The sequence below is a fragment of the Oncorhynchus clarkii genome, chromosome 27, assembly GCF_045791955.1.
Source record: "Oncorhynchus clarkii lewisi isolate Uvic-CL-2024 chromosome 27, UVic_Ocla_1.0, whole genome shotgun sequence".
NCBI lineage: Eukaryota > Metazoa > Chordata > Actinopteri > Salmoniformes > Salmonidae > Oncorhynchus > Oncorhynchus clarkii.
In genome coordinates, this window is record NC_092173.1 from 50893499 (window position 1) to 50916210 (window position 22712).

The window sequence follows — 22712 nt, forward strand, 5'->3', positions numbered from 1 at the left end:
GTGGAAGCTGCTGAGGGGGGAAAGGCTCATAATAACAACTGTGAATGGAATGGTATCAAACACTTTGAAACCATGTGTGCCATGTGCTTGATACCATTCCAACAATTCCCTTCCAGCCATTACTATGAGCCCATTCTCCCAAATTAATTTGCCACCAGCCACCTGTGAACAATATATTATTGCTGTTCAATATTTTTACTGTATATTTTAATTTGTCAATCATTTACTGTAATATCAGATAAATATATAGGTTGTATCTAATACACCCAGATGTATTTCCAGAGATACTGCACTGATTGTATTCAGACCTGGAAAGCAGCTGGACGTTTCCATCCTCCTACAGTAAATCACATATCTCATGCATTTTTTACAGCCAACTACTCTCATGCCAGGATGCACTCCAGATACCCTATCTAGTTGTGGCAAAGAGCCATCTGCATTGCAAATTTAAATGAGCAACACAGAATATCCCTAGAGCGTTTACCTGAACGGGTGTGGAAAATACGATTTTTATGGAAGAGCAGACTTTACAGTGGCTGTGGTAAAGCAGAATAGATTGCCTGGGTCCAAAGGCCTATTTAACAGTTGATGTCGTGCGGCTACATCATTTGTGCAGGCGGCACAGCTCGTTTGGAAGATGTAAGTTCCTTGAATTGCTGCGGGGGGAGATCTAATCGGTCTGCAGTAGAAGAGAGCCTACAGATTAACCATGTCTGTCACAGCCCTGGGATGCTGCATCTACAACGTCTATAGTGTCTTTAAAAGGACTGGGGCAGGGAAGGGACACATTAGTTTTGAATAAATGGCCAATCATCTTGTAATAGGGAGATGTGGTTCGCAGTATCCTGGTATTTAAAGAGAAGCAAAGATAATGTTTTCCAACTGCAGACCATCCAGGTCAAACTGACATTGTTTTACTCAGGAACAGATAAAACATCAACAACATTGTGTTGATAAAGTGGACTCATGTATTATTCTAGAGACAGGAGTGTCTATGTATTATTCTAGAGACAGGAGTGTCTATGTATTATTCTAGAGACAGGAGTGTCTATGTATTATTCTAGAGACAGGAGTGTCTATGTATTATTCTAGAGACAGGAGTGTCTATGTATTATTCTAGAGACAGGAGTGTCTAGTGACCATGTATTATTCTAGAGACATGAGTGTCTATGTATTATTAGAGAGACAGGAGTGTCTAGTGACCATGTATTATTCTAGAGACAGGAGTGTCTAGTGACCATGCATTATTCTAGAGACAGGAGTGTCTAGTGACCATGTATTATTCTAGAGACAGGAGTGTCTATGTATTGCTCTAGAGACAGGAGTGGCCATGTATTATTCTAGAGACAGGAGTGTCTATGTATTATTCTAGAGACAGGAGTGTCTATGTATTATTCTAGAGACAGGAGTGTCTATGTATTATTCCAGAGACAGGAGTGTCTATGTATTATTCTAGAGACAGGAGTGTCTATGTATTATTCCAGAGACAGGATTGTCTAGTGACCATGTATTATTCTAGAGACAAGAGTGTCTAGTGACCATGTATTATTCTAGAGACAGAAGTGTCTAGTGACCATGTATTATTCTAGAGACAGGAGTGTCTAGTGACCATGTATTATTCTAGAGACAGGAGTGTCTAGTGACCATGTATTATTCTAGAGACAGGAGTGTCTATGTATTGCTCTAGAGACAGGAGTGTCTAGTGACCATGTATTATTCTAGAGACAGTGTCTAGTAACCATGTATTATTCTAGAGACGGGAGTGTCTAGTGACCATGTATTATTCTAGAGACAGTGTCTAGTTACCATGTATTATTCTAGAGACAGTGTCTAGTGACCACGTGACTTTGTGCTATAGTAATACTTAGTAATATTAGGGGATTTATCAACCCTGGTCAGGTCTGGTGGTCTGGAAAATCCTAATAGGATGGACAGACTGTAAAGTCACCTAGTTTCATTATATCGAGTCATTGCATCCACCACCATCATAAACCAGCATCATTTGGGGCCAGGATTTTATTAGATCACGCTCTGTTGGCTATGCAACTTTTAAAAACAATGTTCCTTCATTGGCAGGGCCATTATCATGGTATATGTTGTATTTGGTGGCTCAATTGGAAATTACCTTTAAAAAGCCTAATATAACACTGATTTACCTCTCATGTGATTGAATCAAGGCCTAAATCCTTGCTCTGCAGCTTTCCCATGCGTGTTTATTGTTGTACTTACTCATCTGCACCAAGAGATGGAGACAAAACACAGTTCTAAGACAGTGATGTTCTCCTGCATTTCTGCACTGGGAGAAACCCTAGCTATAAGACAGAGATGTTCTTCTGCATTTCTGCACTGGGAGGAACCCTAGCTCTAAGACAGGGGAGAGGTCTGTTCTGTATTTTCAAAACTTTCTGTATATATTAACTAAGTAGTGATTCATTAGCTGTCTAGAGATGCTCTTTGATAACGTTTTGTTTGACCTACATGCAAATCACAACACAGTGTTCAACCATGAAGGAGACCGTGCTTTCCCATCTGACCACCAAGGCAGCAGCAGGAGGCTGTCCTATCCCATCTGACCATCAAGGCAGCAGCAGGAGGCCATCCTATCCCATCTGACCACCAAGGCAGCAGCAGGAGGCCATCCTATCCCATCTGACCATCAAGGCAGCAGCAGGAGGCCATCCTATCCCATCAAAGCAGCAGCAAGAGGCCATCCTATCCCATCTGACCACCAAGGCAGCAGCAGGAGGCCATCCTATCCCATCTTACCATCAAGGCAGCAGCAGGAGGCCATCCAATCCCATCTGACCACCAAGGCAGCAGCAGGAGGCCATCCTATCCCATCTGACCACCAAAGCAGCAGCAGGAGGCCATCCTATCCCATCTGACCACCAAGGCAGCAGCAGGAGGCCATCCTATCCCATCTTATCACTAAGGCAGCAGCAGGAGGCCATCCTATCCCATCTTATCACTAAGGCAGCAGCAGGAGGCCATCCTATCCCATCTTATCACTAAGGCAGCAGCAGGAGGCCATCCTATCCCATCTGACCACCAAGGCAGCAGCAAGAGGCCATCCTATCCCATCTGACCACCAAGGCAGCAGCAGGAGGCCATCCTACCCCATCTGACCACCAAGGCAGCTGCAGGAGGCCATCCTATCCCATCTTACCACCACAAATCGGATGTCATTTTCTATTAATTTCCCGACGATTCCACATGTGAAATCGCCACCTTAGTCGATCTACTGCCCACAACCAAAGGTCTGGTTGGTCTGTTAGTATATACTATAAGTTGTATGAGAGTTACTTAACTAGGTAAGTCAGTTAAGAACCAATCCTTATTTACAATGATGCCTTCCCCGGCCAAACCCAGACGACGCTGGGCCAATCGTGCGCCTCCCTATGGGACTCCCAATCACGGTCGTTTGTGATGCAGCCTGGACCCGAAGCAGTGTCTGCAGTGACGCCTCTAGTACTGAGATGCAGTGTCTTAGAACCCTGCTCCACTCTGGAGACCCCATATAGCACTGGGATGCAGTGTCTTAGACCCCTGCTCCACTCTGGAGCCCCCACATAGCACTGAGATGCAGTGTCTTAGACCCCTGCTCCACTCTGTAGCCCCCCACATAGCACTGAGATGCAGTGTCTTGGACCCCTGCTCCACTCTGGAGCCCCCACATAGCACTGAGATGCAGTGTCTTAGACCCCTGCTCCACTCTGTAGCCCCCGACATAGCACTGAGATGCAGTGTCTTGGACCCCTGCTCCACTCTGTAGCCCCCCACATAGCACTGAGATGCAGTGTCTTAGACCCCTGCTCCACTCTGGAGCCCCCCACATAGCACTGAGATGCAGTGTCTTAGACCCCTGCTCCACTCTGGAGCCCCCCACATAGCACTGAGATGCAGTGTCTTAGACCCCTGCTCCACTCTGGAGCCCCCCACATAGCACTGAGATGCAGTGTCTTAGACCCCTGCTCCACTCTGGAGCCCCCCATATAGCAATCCGCTGCTCAGGAGTTGAATTAATGATCTGAAGGAATTCCATTTTCAAAGGTTTAAAATGTGTGAGATGTAGTTGTTTCGAAGCCAGATCCAAAAGCATCCCCATTGAGATACATTAGCAGATATTATCAAAGCATTATATCACCATGGTGACAAGCCATAAGCAGACACTATCACAGCATTATTTCACCATGGTGACGAGCCATAAGCAGACATTACCACAGCATTATTTCACCATGGTTACGAGCCATAAGCAGACACTATCACAGCATTATTTCACCATGGTGACGAGCCATAAGCAGACATTATCACAGCATTATTTCACCATGGTGATGAGCCACAAGCAGACATTATCGCAGCATTATTTCACCATGGTTACGAGCCATAAGCAGACATTATCACAGCATTATTTCACCATGGTTACGAGCCATAAGCAGACATTATCACAGCATTATTTCACCATGGTGATGAGCCACAAGCAGCAGACATGATCACAGCATTATTTCACCATGGTTACGAGCCATAAGCAGACATTATCACAGCATTATTTCACCATGGTTACGAGCCATAAGCAGACATTATCACAGCATTATTTCACCATGGTGATGAGCCACAAGCAGACATTATCACAGCATTATTTCACCATGGTGACGAGCCATAAGCAGACATTATCACAGCATTATTTCTCCATGGTGACGAGCCATGAGCAGACATTATTTCACCATGGTGACGAGCCATGAGCAGACATGATTTCACCATGGTGACGAGCCATAAGCAGACATTATTTCACCATGGTGACGAGCCATAAGCAGACATTATTTCACCATGGTGACGAGCCATGAGCAGATATTATCTCAGCATTATTTCACCAAGGTGACGAGCCATAAGCAGACATTATCACAGCATTATTTCACCATGGTTACGAGCCATGAGCAGACATTATCACAGCATCATTTCTACATGGTTGCGAGCCATAAGCAGACATTATTTCACCTTGGTGACAAGCCACGAGCAGACATTGTCACTGCATTATTTCACCATGGTGACGAGCCATGAGCAGACATTATTTCACCATGGTGACGAGCCATGAGCAGACATTATTTCACCATGGTGACGAGCCATAAGCAGACATGATTTCACCATGGTGACGAGCCATGAGTAGATATTACCTCAGCATTATTTCACCATGGTGACGAGCCAAGTGCAGACATTATTTCCTCGACTTCGGCGATGTCATTTACAAAATAGCTTCCAATACTCTACTCAGCAATCTGGATGCAGTCTATCACAGTTCCATCCGTTTTGTCACCAAAGCCCCTTATAGCACCCACCTCTGCAACCTGTATGCTCTCGTCGGCTGGCCCTCGCTACATATTCGTCGCCAGACCCACTGGCTCCAGGTCATCTACAAGTCCATGCTAGGTAAAGCGCCGCATTATCTCAGTTCACTGGTCACAATAACACCCACCCCTAGCATGCGCTTTAGCAGCTATATCTCACTGGTCTTCCCCAAAGCCAACACCTACTTTGGCCGCGTTTCCTTCCAGTTCTTTGCTGCCAATGACTGGAACGAATTGCAAAAATCTCTGAAGCTGGAGATTTATATTTCCCCCACTAACGTTAAGCGTCAGCTATCTGAGCAGCTAACCGATCGCTGCAGCTGTACATAGCCCATCTACCTACCTCATACCCATTTTGTTTTTAATTTACTTTTCTGTTCTTTTGCACACTAGTATTTCTACTTGGACATCGTCATCTGCTCATCTATCACTCCAATGTTTATTTACTAAACTTTAATTATTTGATACTATGGCCTATTTATTGCCTTATCTCCTCACACCACTTGCACACTGTATATAGACATTCTTTTTTTATATTGTGTTATTCACTGTACGCTTGTTTATTCCATGTGTAACTCTGTGTTGTTGATTGTGTCGCACTGCTTTGCTTTATCTTGGCCAGGTCGCAGTTGTAAATGAGAACTTGTTCTCAACTAGCCTACCTGTTTTTTTTTGTTTTTTTTATGAGAAGGCAGAGTAGGTTCGACCCAGTGCACTGTCCTTACAAAATTAGAGGAGAGGGCAGAACAGGACCTTTATTTAACTAGGAAAGTCAGTTAAGAACAAATTCCTATTTACAATGACAGCCAACAGGGGAACAGTGGTGTGACGTAGAGTAGGCCAGAAGGCTATACTGGAAAACCTAACCTCTATCAACATAAAAAGATGGAGGAGCCGCAAATGTTATTCTGTGCAAGGGTGTATATTTACATAGTGATTCCTGAACAAAAACAACAGTACTGCCATCAAACATATACCTTATGGGACAGCTAAAAACAATGCTGCCCCATCCACAGCTCAATTCACCATGCTTCTCTATGAACTGAAAGAGAGGCTCCTTTTGTAGGGCTAGCCCCTCCCCTCGGAACAATTAACACTAATTAATTAAGCAATTACCTATACAAACCTATATATTCCATTTAACTAAACAAACATACTAACGTATATACATTGCAACATGTCTATTAAACAATATCACAACATAACATTTACAAAATTACATCACTAGTGACAGTGTCTTTCAATATGTTCATTTACATTAATGAGCCATTCGGGACAGGCACTACAAAGTCAGCCCAATTCCCTTTGCTCGGGTCCTTATCCAGCATACCCGGAAGCTACAGAGATGGAGAGAGAGAGGAACAGAACAAACAAACGCGCTCATCCACAACATAGATAAGTATAATAAATATTGCTTATAATAAATTTGAACACTGACAAGTGTGAAATGTATGTACTAAGACAGAGAAGTTAACTTGTGTGTCGACCCACATTGCTACCTTATCTGATAACGGAGCAGGTAACAGTGATGAATGTGTGCGTGCGTTAAAGAACCAAATGCTGCCCGCGGACAGTGATGGACTTCTACGTCACATTACCTTCCTCCTCTGCTGAAGCGACCAGGTTCGGGAGCCTTGATAGGTAGTCATGGGGCCCCATGAAGGCCAAACGGCATGACCTTGATCTGGAACAGTCCCATTGGCGTCCGGAACGCAGTGTAGGCCTTGGATTGTTCATCCAGGGGCACCTGCCAGTACCCTTTGCAGAGGTCCAATGTGGTGATGTAATGAGCTCTACCTATTCGCTCCAGTAAGTCATCAATGCGGGGCATGGGGTAGGCATTCAACTGGGAGATGGAATTCACCTTACGGAAGTCCATGCAGACGCGCAAAGACCCATCCTTCTTTGGACAATGACAATAGGGCTGCTCCATTCACTTGAAGATGGCTCGACAACATCCATTTCTATCATGGTGTGGACCTCTTCCTTGAGGGCTACCACCAGCCTCTAAGGCACACGGTAAGGATGCTGGTGTACAGGATTCTGGCAAGACTTCAAACGGATTACGTGTTCTAGGACTTTGATTCTTCCTGGTCTCCGACTGACGAGGGCCGGATACTTGCCAAACAGCTGCTTCAGCTCATCTTGCTTGTTTTTTTTATAGGTGAGCCAGTATGACCTCTGCTCGTCCTTTCCATGCCTCTGTGAACCCATCCGGCTCATAGTCTTCTTCTACTCTGCGGACCAGAAAGGACTTTCCCTTTCTGGAAAGAGTTCCTCTTTCTCCTCCCAGGCGGTTCACATGGTAGGTTTGCTTCTTCTTACCCTTGTCCGGGTGCAGCACCTCATAGGTCACCAGGCCCATCTTCCTCCCGATTAGGTACGGTCCTTGCCATTGCGCAAGGAGCTTGCTGGTAGACGAGGGAAGGAGGAGCAGGACTTTCTGTCCTGTGGCGAGTGTGCTGGTCATACCCTTTCTTCTGGGCCTTCTGGGTTTGCTGAAGGTTTGCACTAGCTTCCTCTCGGTACTGCTCCAGCCTGTCTCGCATCTGGAGGAGGTACTGGACAATCCCCTGTCCTGAGGTAGCTATTGGTGAACCTTCCCAGCACTTATTCAGCAGGTCCAGTGGTCACTGCACTGGCAATTCATAGAGGAATTTGAATGGCGAGAAACCTGTCAATACCTGAGGCACCTCCCTGTAAGCAAAAAGCAGAAAGGGTAACCACTTATCCCATTCTTTACCAGTGTCAGCCACAAACTTCCTCAGCATGTTCTTGAGCGTTTGATTGAATCTCTCGACAAGCCCATCCGTTTGGGGATGGTGGGGAGTGGTTCTCAAGCCTTTAATGCCAAGCTGTTGGTGGAGTTGAACCATCAGTCGCAAGGTGACGTTTGTCCCTTGGTCTGTCAGGATTTAATCTGGGATTCCTACACAAGAGAAGAGCTGAACAAGAACACTGATTATTTTTGGAGTGGTTATGGAACGGAGTGGGAAGGCTTCCGGGTGGCATAGTCACAGATCACCAATATATACTTGTAACCTGCACTACTCTTCTCCAAGGGTCCAACAATGTCCATTGCAATTCTCTTGAATGGGGTAGAGATAACTGGCAGTGAACATAGAGGAGCCAGGTCAGACCTACGGACAGCACTGGTTTTCTGGCACATGGGGCATGATTTGCAGTAGGTTTGTACACCAGTATACATGGAGGGCCAAAAGAAATGGGAGCCTAAGATAGGTCTTATGTTGCCCTAGATGATCTGTCCATGGAACTGTATGTGCAAGGTTGAGAACAAGTGGTCTACAGGTAGATGGCACCACCAACTTCCTGCTATCTGCCTCTGACCCAAGGTAGAGTATGTGGTTGTCTACTGTGTAAATCCCCCCACATGAAGATTGACAAGGCCTTAGCTGGGGACAGTCAAACATGTCAAGGTTGCATCAGACTTCTGCAGTGTAGCAAAATTTTGCAGAACATCCCATTGCACCTCTAACCCAGACACATCAGCAACAGGTACAGGGGTTCCCACATACTTCTCAAGACGTCGCTGGCGGCATGACTTTCTGGACCCTTTGGTTCCCACCTCGCACAGACCATCACACAAGTCAGGCAGAGGTTGTAAACCAGCTTTGGCCTGGGCATGAGTGATAACTGAACACGACACCTGAACATCAGACTGGCAAACTGACTGCTCATATACCCTCTGGGTACATAACAGTAACCTGAGAGCTTGGATTTACTTAGGGGACACATTGAAGCTTTGTTCCCCTGCTGCCAGCAGTAAAAACAGGTCGGACCCCTGCCATCAGAGCAAACTGCATGATCCCTTACCTCCCTCCTCCCAGACACATAACCCCCAGAGTTACCTCCACCATCTCTGGTGTCTCTGATGTCCCTTGTGTCTCTGAGACTCCTTGGAGCGGGTGCTGCAGGTCGTGGTGGGCCCCCTTAAGGTTAAGGTACTGCAGTGCAAGCTTGGCTGCCATAAGCCCGTCCTTGGGCTCGTGCTCTCGGACCCAGGTTCGAATGTCGTGTGGTAGAAATGGTAGAAATTGGTCGTGGATGATGACCTCACCGATTTTCTCCTGTGTCTTCTCCTCCGGTCAAACCCATCGTCGGTAGAGGCCCTTAAGGCGGTGGTACGTCTCTGTCGGTGACTCACCCGATGGCGTCGATGCAGCTCTGAAGCGTTGACGGTAGGTCTCTGGGGAGATGTCGAACTTCACCAGCAGCACCTCCTTCAAGCCCTTGTAGACGTTGGACAGCCCCTCCTCCATTGCTGTGTAAGCCTCTTAGGCCTTGCCCGTGAGGAATGGGACAAGCCTGCAGGCCCACTCTACCTTCGGCCACTGCCACGTCTTGGCCATGCGCTCGAAGCTTAGCAGGTAGTTTTCAATGTCCTCCCCCTGCTGGTATGAGGGCATCTTTGGCTCCTTCCTCAGGAATGCTGGAAGATGGATGTTGGACTGCTGGACTGGTCTACTGGGACTGGCCTCATTACTGCTTGGGGATCCTGCTGTGGAGTTGAAGTCCCTGCTGCGTTGAGCCTTTGTCGTCCTGGTGATGGCAGACCCAATCTTGGGCTCTCACTGACAAGTTCCGCTTGGTGAGGAGCTGTGAGGATAGATTGGCGTAGACCCCGTAACTCTTGCTTGAGGTCTTCGTCCCTCCTCTCAATGCAGGTGAACAGTTGCTGGAAAAGGGCTACCATGGTTGGGTGTGGTTCTGGTCCCCCAACTGCTCTTTCAGTCAGATGGTCTTTTATGGCTGTATCTGCTGGTTTAACCGGTAGCTCAAAAGGTTCGGGTTGTGTTTGGCCCCTTGGTCAGGCTCCTAGTTTCTCATACTTGACCTCTTCTTCACCAGAAAATTCAATGGTTTTCCACCCCGGTTCAACTTCAGGTACCTTTTCTGACAGTTGATTTTGCTGCTGAGTATGCAATCCTGTAAACATTCCTTTACCTCTAGTTGGAATTCACGGTTTTGCGGAGCGCCATAACACCACTGCCACCATATGTCACGTAGAGTAGGCCAGAAGGCGATACTGGAAAACCTAACCTCTATAAACATTTTAAAAAGATGGCGGAGCTGCAAAAGTTCTTCTGTGCTTCAGGGTGTTTATTTACAAAGTGATTCTGGAACAAAAACAACCGTACTGCCATCAAACATATACCTTATGAGACCGCTAAAAACAATGCTGCCCCATTCACAGCTCAATCCAAAATGGCCTCTCCATGAACTGAAAGAGAGGCTCCTTTTGTAGAGCTAGCACCTCCCCTCAGAACAATTAACACTCATCAATTAAGCAATTACCTATACAAACCTACATTTTCCATTTAACTAAACATACTAAAGTCTATACATTGCAACATGTCTATTAAACAATATCACCACAACATTTACAAAATTACATCACTAGTGACAGTGTCTTTCAATATGTCCATTTACATTAATGAGCCATTCGGGACAGGCACTACAAAGTTAGCCCAATTCCCTTTGCTCGGGTCCTTATCCAGCATACCCGGAAGCTACAGAGATGGAGAGAGAGAGAGAGAAACAGAACAAACAAACAAACAAACAAACAACGCGCTCATCCACAACATAGATAAGTATAATACATATTGCTTATATTAAATTTGAACACTGACAAGTGTGAAATGTATGTACTAAGACAGAGAAGTTAACTTGTGTGTCGACCCACATTGCTACCTTATCTGATAATGGAGCAGGGAGGAGTGATGAATGTGTGCGTGCTTTAAAGTACCAAATGCGGCCAGTGACGGACTTCTATGTCACAAGTAGGTTAACTGCCTTGTTCAGGTGCAGAACAACTGATTTTTACCTTGTCAGCTCAGGGATTCGATACAGCAACCTTTCGGTTACTGGTCTAACCACTAAGCTACCTGCCTCCCCAGATCTCTGTCAGTACCTACCCCAATGTGCCTAATAATGGACTAATAATTCCGATACAGCAACCTTGCGAGGGAACTGGTTCCAATTGGAAACAGCATCTACTTAATTTTTTCAGATTGAAACACCTCTCAGTGCACTGTAATTTACAACTTGATAAGAGCTAGGTAAATTAGTAATCTGTTTTGAATTGTAAATGACACTTGTTTTAGATATATTTTACCTTATAAATCAGACAAATGTGAAACCAGTCGTATGGCAGCAAACTGAAGCAGAAAAGTTGATTTAAATGCTGTGCCATTATGAGTCAGCTTTTTATCTTTCAGGTATGGGCACTCTCGAATGTCACAATTATAGGCTACCCTGAATTTCTCTATTACCTATTTCTATCATGTTAAATATTAGTCACTATCAGTAATGACCGTCTGGTTGCTGGTTTTTACATTTCTAACAGGAGTCAATAACCCCTAAAAGAGGAATGTTTTGGTTTTTATGACTATGATGGAAATTGTAAACCAATTCATCAGTGGTAATTCTTCCCTCCACACAGCTCTAAGCATCAACCTCTCCTTCCTGCTATCCTTCCCTTAAGCACTCCCCTCCCCCATGACCGGAAACATTCCCTTTAAGTGACATTTGTTTTTTAACCGTTCCTCTCCCTTGCCGAACGGTTTGTCCTGTCTGAACTAGTTTCATTTGGCTTGCCTTATAATTGCACATGTTCAACTGCAAATGTACTGCTAGTACCGTTCATTTGGTACGATCTACATTATAATTACATTGAACCTTTTATTCCAGTGGACTAAATCAGGGTCAGAGTGTTTCTTGGTAGTCTTAAACAAATCTAATTTTGAAACAATAGTATACACCTCACACAAATGGGCTTTAAAGAAAGAAGACACCTGTACCATGTCAGATACAGAGTTGAAATGTATTCCATTTGGAGTTTGCGTCCAAATATTACACTTTAAATACATCACAGAAGACTGAAAATATAACAACACTGTTTGACATAGAAACAACAGATTTTCAGCATTTAAAAAAAAAAAGTTAATTCATTATGAAATTGTGAAAAATATGAAAAACATTTGACTGCATGAATTTGGGTCCATTTCGTTTACCTTCATTTGCTTCCTCTGTAAACGCCGTCACGGCCGTGTGGTTGTTGCTGAGGATCATTAGTAACAGTTGATTATATATTTTTTTAAATGACATGAAGGCAAAAACATCGTTATGTCGCAGAGAACAGTCCATAACAGATTGAATCTGACTGTAATGTGGACGCTGGGAGTCGGGAAGCAAGTGGTTAGTGCAGGCAATAGAGGACGGTATAGCTAGCCTGCTGTTGTACATTATTCCCCATATTATAATTCTATGTATACTACTCTTCTACCATTACCATGGGTTCAAGAACTGAATGTGGAAATGTTCTGAATGAATCAAGCCACTGTTTTCTTTCTTTCGTGTGTAAAGTCTCTCCAAATTAGTTTTTTATGATTCATAAATATAAGTAATCTACAAGACCTGAGTATCTTTACATCTACCAGTTGGTGCTGAAACAGAGACAAACATGTATATATTTAGATGGCTTTAATTAATTGATCTCCAATATTCTGAACCACTTCTCTCAATGTATTCTAGTGAGTCTGACAACATTGTAATTAGATGGTACAGCGTATTTAAGAGGGATGGCAGATAAATGTACTGAAAACTCTACTGAATGAAAATATATTGGTCAGCAAGTTAATGTGTTCAGTTTTGTGTTGTTGTTGAGATGATCAATTGGCTACAATATTGTAGATGTTGTAGCCAGTAAATGTGAAAATCTTATTTAAAGAAAGTGTTTGGAGTCATCATGTTATGGAACTAACATAGTATCTTCCTTAACAGGAAACTGATCTAATTGATTGAAACCCGAATTGAAGAAATGTAGGTATCTCCTATGTGATGTATGTACTTGGAACAACATTCAAATATATATTAGTTAGTATGTATGTTCTTTATTAGGGTTAATCAAAGGGGGAAATGTATGTTCTGTTAACACATAGGTTGAAACTTGAAAAATACACTGTTTTCGGAAAAGTATTCAGACCCTTTGACTTTTTTCACATTTGTTACTTTACAGCCTTATCCTAAAATGTATTAAATTATATATGTTTTGTTATCAATAAACACAATACCCCATAATGACAAAGCAAAAACAGGTTGTGATAAATTTGTGCAAATTTATCAAATAAAATGGAAATATTTGATTTACTTAAGTATTGGGTTCAGGTGCATGCTTTTCCCATTGATCATCCTTGAGATGTTTCAACAACTTGATTGGAATCAACCTGTGGTAAATTCAATTGATTGGACATGATTTGGAAAGGCACACCTGTCTATATAAGTTCCCACAGTCGACAGTGCATGTCAGAGCAAAAACCAGCCATGAGGTCGAAGGAATTGTCCGTAGAGCTCCGAGACAATTCTGTGTCGAGGCACAGATCTAGGGAAGGATACCAAAACATTTATACAGCATTGAAGGTCCCCAAGAACACAGTGGCCTCCATCATTCTTAAATGGAAGAAGTTTGGAACCATCAAGACTCCTCCTATAGCTGGCCGTAGAGTGGCCAGACAGAAGCCACTACTCAGTAAAAGGCACATGACAGCCCGCCCGCTTGGAGTTTGTCAAAAGGCACCTAAAGGAATCTCAGCCCATGAGAAACAAGATTCTCTTTTCTGATGAAACCAAGATTGAACTATTTGGCCTGAATGCCAAGCGTCACATCTGGAGGAAACCTGGCACCATCCCTGGTGGAAACATCATGCTGTGGGGATGTTTTTCAACAGCACCAAGCAGAACCAATAGTCCCGATCAGCTCCTTAGTCTCACATTGAGGGAGAGATTGTTGTCCTTGCAACACACTGCCAGGTCTCTGACCTCCTCCCTATAGGATGGCTCATCGTTGTCGGTGATCAGGCCTACCACTGTTGTGTTGTCAGCAAACCTAATGATGGTGTTGGAATCGTGGGTGAACAGGGAGTATGTGGAGGGGACAAAGCACGCACCCCTGAGCTAATCCTTAGCTTAGTGATGAGTTTTTTACTATGGTGTTGAACATTGAGCTGTAGTCAATTAATAGTGTGGCATTCAGTTAAAATTCATGTTGTGACAACAAATATGTGAGCCGTCAAACACAATCTTCGCATTTTCTTTGCCTGGGGATTTCCATGTGCATGGCAAGTCAACCCTGATTTCCTTAATCAACACTGATACCCTTAGTCATCCCTGATTTCCTTAATCAACACTGATACCCTTAGTCATCCCTGATTTCCTTAATCAACACTGATACCCTTAGTCATCCCTGATTTCCTTAATCAACACTGATACCCTTAGTCATCCCTGATTTCCTTAATCAACACTGATACCCTTAGTCATCCCGGATTTCCTTAATCAACACTGATACCCTTAGTCAACACTGATTTCCTTAATCAACACTGATACCCTTAGTCATCCCTGATTTCCTTAATCAACACTGATACCCTTAGTCATCCCGGATTTCCTTAATCAACACTGATACCCTTAGTCAACACTGATTTCCTTAATCAACACTGATACCCTTAGTCAACCCTGATTTCCTTAATCAACACTGATACCCTTAGTCAACCCTGATTTCCTTAATCAACACTGATACCCTTAGTCAACCCTGATTTCCTTAATCAACACTGATACCCTTAGTCAACCCTGATTTCCTTAATCAACACTGATACCCTTAGTCAACACTGGTTTCCTTAATGAAGTTACAGAGAATGTTGTCCCTGTCTGGTTTCCTTAATGAAGTTACAGAGTACGTTGTCCCTGTCTGGTTTCCTTAATGAAGTTACAGAGTACATTGTCCCTGTCTGGTTTCCTTAATGAAGTTACAGAGTACGGTGCCCCTGTCTGGTTTCCTTAATGAAGTTACAGAGAACGTTGACCCTGTCTGGTTTCCTTAATGAAGTTACAGAGAACGTTGACCCTGTCTGGTTTCCTTAATGAAGTTACAGAGAACGTTGACCCTGTCTGGTTTCCTTAATGAAGTTACAGAGAACGTTGACCCTGTCTGGTTTCCTTAATGAAGTTACAGAGAACGTTGACCCTGTCTGGTTTCCTTAATGAAGTTACAGAGAACGTTGTCCCTGTCTGGTTTCCTTAATGAAGTTACAGAGAACGTTGACCCTGTCTGGTTTCCTTAATGAAGTTACAGAGAACGTTGACCCTGTCTGGTTTCCTTAATGAAGTTACAGAGAACGTTGACCCTGTCTGGTTTCCTTAATGAAGTTACAGAGAACGTTGTCCCTGTCTGGTTTCCTTAATGAAGTTACAGAGAACGTTGTCCCTGTCTGGTTTCCTTAATGAAGTTACAGAGAACGTTGACCCTGTCTGGTTTCCTTAATGAAGTTACAGAGAACGTTGTCCCTGTCTGGTTTCCTTAATGAAGTTACAGAGAACGTTGTCCCTGTCTGGTTTCCTTAATGAAGTTACAGAGAACGTTGACCCTGTCTGGTTTCCTTAATGAAGTTACAGAGAACGTTGTCCCTGTCTGGTTTCCTTAATGAAGTTACAGAGAACGTTGTCCCTGTCTGGTTTCCTTAATGAAGTTACAGAGAACGTTGTCCCTGTCTGGTTTCCTTAATGAAGTTACAGAGAACGTTGTCCCTGTCTGGTTTCCTTAATGAAGTTACAGAGAACGTTGTCCCTGTCTGGTTTCCTTAATGAAGTTACAGAGAACGTTGTCCCTGTCTGGTTTCCTTAATGAAGTTACAGAGAACGTTGTCCCTGTCTGGTTTCCTTAATGAAGTTACAGAGAACGTTGACCCTGTCTGGTTTCCTTAATGAAGTTACAGAGAACGTTGTCCCTGTCTGGTTTCCTTAATGAAGTTACAGAGAACGTTGTCCCTGTCTGGTTTCCTTAATGAAGTTACAGAGAACGTTGACCCTGTCTGGTTTCCTTAATGAAGTTACAGAGAACGTTGTCCCTGTCTGGTTTCCTTAATGAAGTTACAGAGAACGTTGTCCCTGTCTGGTTTCCTTAATGAAGTTACAGAGAACGTTGTCCCTGTCTGGTTTCCTTAATGAAGTTACAGAGAACGTTGACCCTGTCTGGTTTCCTTAATGAAGTTACAGAGAACGTTGTCCCTGTCTGGTTTCCTTAATGAAGTTACAGAGAACGTTGACCCTGTCTGGTTTCCTTAATGAAGTTACAGAGAACGTTGTCCCTGTCTGGTTTCCTTAATGAAGTTACAGAGAACGTTGTCCCTGTCTGGTTTCCTTAATGAAGTTACAGAGAACGTTGACCCTGTCTGGTTTCCTTAATGAAGTTACAGAGAACGTTGTCCCTGTCTGGTTTCCTTAATGAAGTTACAGAGAACGTTGTCCCTGTCTGGTTTCCTTAATGAAGTTACAGAGAACGTTGTCCCTGTCTGGTTTCCTTAATGAAGTTACAGAGAACGTTGACCCTGTCTGGTTTCCTTAATGAAGTTACAGAGAACGTTGTCCCTGTCTGGTTTCCTTAATGAAGTTACAGAGAACGTTGTCCCTGTCTGGTTTCCTTAATGAAGTTACAGAGAACGTTGTCCCTGTCTGGTTTCCTTAATGAAGTTACAGAGAACGTTGTCCCTGTCTGGTTTCCTTAATGAAGTTACAGAGAACGTTGACCCTGTCTGGTTTCCTTAATGAAGTTACAGAGAACGTTGTCCCTGTCTGGTTTCCTTAATGAAGTTACAGAGAACGTTGTCCCTGTCTGGTTTCCTTAATGAAGTTACAGAGAACGTTGACCCTGTCTGGTTTCCTTAATGAAGTTACAGAGAACGTTGACCCTGTCTGGTTTCCTTAATGAAGTTACAGAGAACGTTGACCCTGTCTGGTTTCCTTAATGAAGTTACAGAGAACGTTGTCCCTGTCTGGTTTCCTTAATGAAGTTACAGAGAACGTTGTCCCTGTCTGGTTTCCTTAATGAAGTTACAGAGAACGTTGACCCTGTCTGGTTTCCTTAATGAAGTTACAGAGAACGTTGACCCTGTCTGGTTTCCTTAATGAAGTTACAGAGAACGTTGACCCTGTCTGGTTTCCTTAATGAAGTTACAGAGAACGTTGACCCTGTCTGGTTTCCTTAATGAAGTTACAGAGAACGTTGACCCTGTCTGGTTTCCTTAATGAAGTTACAGAGAACGTTGACCCTGTCTGGTTTCCTTAATGAAGTTACAGAGAACGTTGACCCTGTCTGGTTTCCTTAATGAAGTTACAGAGAACGTTGACCCTGTCTGGTTTCCTTAATGAAGTTACAGAGAACGTTGTCCCTGTCTGGTTTCCTTAATGAAGTTACAGAGAACGTTGACCCTGTCTGGTTTCCTTAATGAAGTTACAGAGAACGTTGTCCCTGTCTGGTTTCCTTAATGAAGTTACAGAGAACGTTGACCCTGTCTGGTTTCCTTAATGAAGTTACAGAGAACGTTGTCCCTGTCTGGTTTCCTTAATGAAGTTACAGAGAACGTTGACCCTGTCTGGTTTCCTTAATGAAGTTACAGAGAACGTTGTCCCTGTCTGGTTTCCTTAATGAAGTTACAGAGAACGTTGTCCCTGTCTGGTTTCCTTAATGAAGTTACAGAGAACGTTGTCCCTGTCTGGTTTCCTTAATGAAGTTACAGAGAACGTTGACCCTGTCTGGTTTCCTTAATGAAGTTACAGAGAACGTTGTCCCTGTCTGGTTTCCTTAATGAAGTTACAGAGAACGTTGTCCCTGTCTGGTTTCCTTAATGAAGTTACAGAGAACGTTGTCCCTGTCTGGTTTCCTTAATGAAGTTACAGAGAACGTTGACCCTGTCTGGTTTCCTTAATGAAGTTACAGAGAACGTTGTCCCTGTCTGGTTTCCTTAATGAAGTTACAGAGAACGTTGTCCCTGTCTGGTTTCCTTAATGAAGTTACAGAGAACGTTGACCCTGTCTGGTTTCCTTAATGAAGTTACAGAGAACGTTGTCCCTGTCTGGTTTCCTTAATGAAGTTACAGAGAACGTTGACCCTGTCTGGTTTCCTTAATGAAGTTACAGAGAACGTTGTCCCTGTCTGGTTTCCTTAATGAAGTTACAGAGAACGTTGACCCTGTCTGGTTTCCTTAATGAAGTTACAGAGAACGTTGACCCTGTCTGGTTTCCTTAATGAAGTTACAGAGAACGTTGACCCTGTCTGGTTTCCTTAATGAAGTTACAGAGAACGTTGACCCTGTCTGGTTTCCTTAATGAAGTTACAGAGAACGTTGACCCTGTCTGGTTTCCTTAATGAAGTTACAGAGAACGTTGTCCCTGTCTGGTTTCCTTAATGAAGTTACAGAGAACGTTGACCCTGTCTGGTTTCCTTAATGAAGTTACAGAGAACGTTGTCCCTGTCTGGTTTCCTTAATGAAGTTACAGAGAACGTTGACCCTGTCTGGTTTCCTTAATGAAGTTACAGAGAACGTTGTCCCTGTCTGGTTTCCTTAATGAAGTTACAGAGAACGTTGACCCTGTCTGGTTTCCTTAATGAAGTTACAGAGAACGTTGACCCTGTCTGGTTTCCTTAATGAAGTTACAGAGAACGTTGACCCTGTCTGGTTTCCTTAATGAAGTTACAGAGAACGAACAGAGAACGTTGACCCTGTCTGGTTTCCTTAATGAAGTTACAGAGAACGTTGTCCCTGTCTGGTTTCCTTAATGAAGTTACAGAGAACGTTGACCCTGTCTGGTTTCCTTAATGAAGTTACAGAGAACGTTGTCCCTGTCTGGTTTCCTTAATGAAGTTACAGAGAACGTTGACCCTGTCTGGTTTCCTTAATGAAGTTACAGAGAACGTTGTCCCTGTCTGGTTTCCTTAATGAAGTTACAGAGAACGTTGACCCTGTCTGGTTTCCTTAATGAAGTTACAGAGAACGTTGTCCCTGTCTGGTTTCCTTAATGAAGTTACAGAGAACGTTGACCCTGTCTGGTTTCCTTAATGAAGTTACAGAGAACGTTGTCCCTGTCTGGTTTCCTTAATGAAGTTACAGAGAACGTTGACCCTGTCTGGTTTCCTTAATGAAGTTACAGAGAACGTTGTCCCTGTCTGGTTTCCTTAATGAAGTTACAGAGAACGTTGACCCTGTCTGGTTTCCTTAATGAAGTTACAGAGAACGTTGACCCTGTCTGGTTTCCTTAATGAAGTTACAGAGAACGTTGACCCTGTCTGGTTTCCTTAATGAAGTTACAGAGAACGTTGTCCCTGTCTGGTTTCCTTAATGAAGTTACAGAGAACGTTGTCCCTGTCTGGTTTCCTTAATGAAGTTACAGAGAACGTTGTCCCTGTCTGGTTTCCTTAATGAAGTTACAGAGAACGTTGACCCTGTCTGGTTTCCTTAATGAAGTTACAGAGAACGTTGTCCCTGTCTGGTTTCCTTAATGAAGTTACAGAGAACGTTGTCCCTGTCTGGTTTCCTTAATGAAGTTACAGAGAACGTTGTCCCTGTCTGGTTTCCTTAATGAAGTTACAGAGAACGTTGTCCCTGTCTGGTTTCCTTAATGAAGTTACAGAGAACGTTGACCCTGTCTGGTTTCCTTAATGAAGTTACAGAGAACGTTGTCCCTGTCTGGTTTCCTTAATGAAGTTACAGAGAACGTTGTCCCTGTCTGGTTTCCTTAATGAAGTTACAGAGAACGTTGACCCTGTCTGGTTTCCTTAATGAAGTTACAGAGAACGTTGACCCTGTCTGGTTTCCTTAATGAAGTTACAGAGTACGTTGACCCTGTCTGGTTTCCTTAATGAAGTTACAGAGAACGTTGTCCCTGTCTGGTTTCCTTAATGAAGTTACAGAGAACGTTGTCCCTGTCTGGTTTCCTTAATGAAGTTACAGAGAACGTTGACCCTGTCTGGTTTCCTTAATGAAGTTACAGAGAACGTTGGTTTCCTTAATGAAGTTACAGAGAACGTTGTCCCTGTCTGGTTTCCTTAATGAAGTTACAGAGAACGTTGACCCTGTCTGGTTTCCTTAATGAAGTTACAGAGAACGTTGACCCTGTCTGGTTTCCTTAATGAAGTTACAGAGAACGTTGACCCTGTCTGGTTTCCTTAATGAAGTTACAGAGAACGTTGACCCTGTCTGGTTTCCTTAATGAAGTTACAGAGAACGTTGACCCTGTCTGGTTTCCTTAATGAAGTTACAGAGAACGTTGACCCTGTCTGGTTTCCTTAATGAAGTTACAGAGAACGTTGTCCCTGTCTGGTTTCCTTAATGAAGTTACAGAGAACGTTGACCCTGTCTGGTTTCCTTAATGAAGTTACAGAGAACGTTGTCCCTGTCTGGTTTCCTTAATGAAGTTACAGAGAACGTTGACCCTGTCTGGTTTCCTTAATGAAGTTACAGAGAACGTTGTCCCTGTCTGGTTTCCTTAATGAAGTTACAGAGAACGTTGACCCTGTCTGGTTTCCTTAATGAAGTTACAGAGAACGTTGTCCCTGTCTGGTTTCCTTAATGAAGTTACAGAGAACGTTGACCCTGTCTGGTTTCCTTAATGAAGTTACAGAGAACGTTGTCCCTGTCTGGTTTCCTTAATGAAGTTACAGAGAACGTTGACCCTGTCTGGTTTCCTTAATGAAGTTACAGAGAACGTTGTCCCTGTCTGGTTTCCTTAATGAAGTTACAGAGAACGTTGACCCTGTCTGGTTTCCTTAATGAAGTTACAGAGAACGTTGTCCCTGTCTGGTTTCCTTAATGAAGTTACAGAGAACGTTGTCCCTGTCTGGTTTCCTTAATGAAGTTACAGAGAACGTTGTCCCTGTCTGGTTTCCTTAATGAAGTTACAGAGAACGTTGTCCCTGTCTGGTTTCCTTAATGAAGTTACAGAGAACGTTGACCCTGTCTGGTTTCCTTAATGAAGTTACAGAGAACGTTGTCCCTGTCTGGTTTCCTTAATGAAGTTACAGAGAACGTTGACCCTGTCTGGTTTCCTTAATGAAGTTACAGAGAACGTTGACCCTGTCTGGTTTCCTTAATGAAGTTACAGAGAACGTTGTCCCTGTCTGGTTTCCTTAATGAAGTTACAGAGAACGTTGACCCTGTCTGGTTTCCTTAATGAAGTTACAGAGAACGTTGTCCCTGTCTGGTTTCCTTAATGAAGTTACAGAGAACGTTGACCCTGTCTGGTTTCCTTAATGAAGTTACAGAGAACGTTGACCCTGTCTGGTTTCCTTAATGAAGTTACAGAGAACGTTGACCCTGTCTGGTTTCCTTAATGAAGTTACAGAGAACGTTGTCCCTGTCTGGTTTCCTTAATGAAGTTACAGAGAACGTTGTCCCTGTCTGGTTTCCTTAATGAAGTTACAGAGAACGTTGACCCTGTCTGGTTTCCTTAATGAAGTTACAGAGAACGTTGACCCTGTCTGGTTTCCTTAATGAAGTTACAGAGAACGTTGTCCCTGTCTGGTTTCCTTAATGAAGTTACAGAGAACGTTGACCCTGTCTGGTTTCCTTAATGAAGTTACAGAGAACGTTGTCCCTGTCTGGTTTCCTTAATGAAGTTACAGAGAACGTTGACCCTGTCTGGTTTCCTTAATGAAGTTACAGAGAACGTTGACCCTGTCTGGTTTCCTTAATGAAGTTACAGAGAACGTTGTCCCTGTCTGGTTTCCTTAATGAAGTTACAGAGAACGTTGTCCCTGTCTGGTTTCCTTAATGAAGTTACAGAGAACGTTGACCCTGTCTGGTTTCCTTAATGAAGTTACAGAGAACGTTGACCCTGTCTGGTTTCCTTAATGAAGTTACAGAGAACGTTGACCCTGTCTGGTTTCCTTAATGAAGTTACAGAGAACGTTGTCCCTGTCTGGTTTCCTTAATGAAGTTACAGAGAACGTTGACCCTGTCTGGTTTCCTTAATGAAGTTACAGAGAACGTTGTTGTCTGGTTTCCTTAATGAAGTTACAGAGAACGTTGACCCTGTCTGGTTTCCTTAATGAAGTTACAGAGAACGTTGTCCCTGTCTGGTTTCCTTAATGAAGTTACAGAGAACGTTGTCCCTGTCTGGTTTCCTTAATGAAGTTACAGAGAACGTTGACCCTGTCTGGTTTCCTTAATGAAGTTACAGAGAACGTTGTCCCTGTCTGGTTTCCTTAATGAAGTTACAGAGAACGTTGACCCTGTCTGGTTTCCTTAATGAAGTTACAGAGAACGTTGTCCCTGTCTGGTTTCCTTAATGAAGTTACAGAGAACGTTGTCCCTGTCTGGTTTCCTTAATGAAGTTACAGAGAACGTTGACCCTGTCTGGTTTCCTTAATGAAGTTACAGAGAACGTTGACCCTGTCTGGTTTCCTTAATGAAGTTACAGAGAACGTTGTCCCTGTCTGGTTTCCTTAATGAAGTTACAGAGAACGTTGTCCCTGTCTGGTTTCCTTAATGAAGTTACAGAGAACGTTGTCCCTGTCTGGTTTCCTTAATG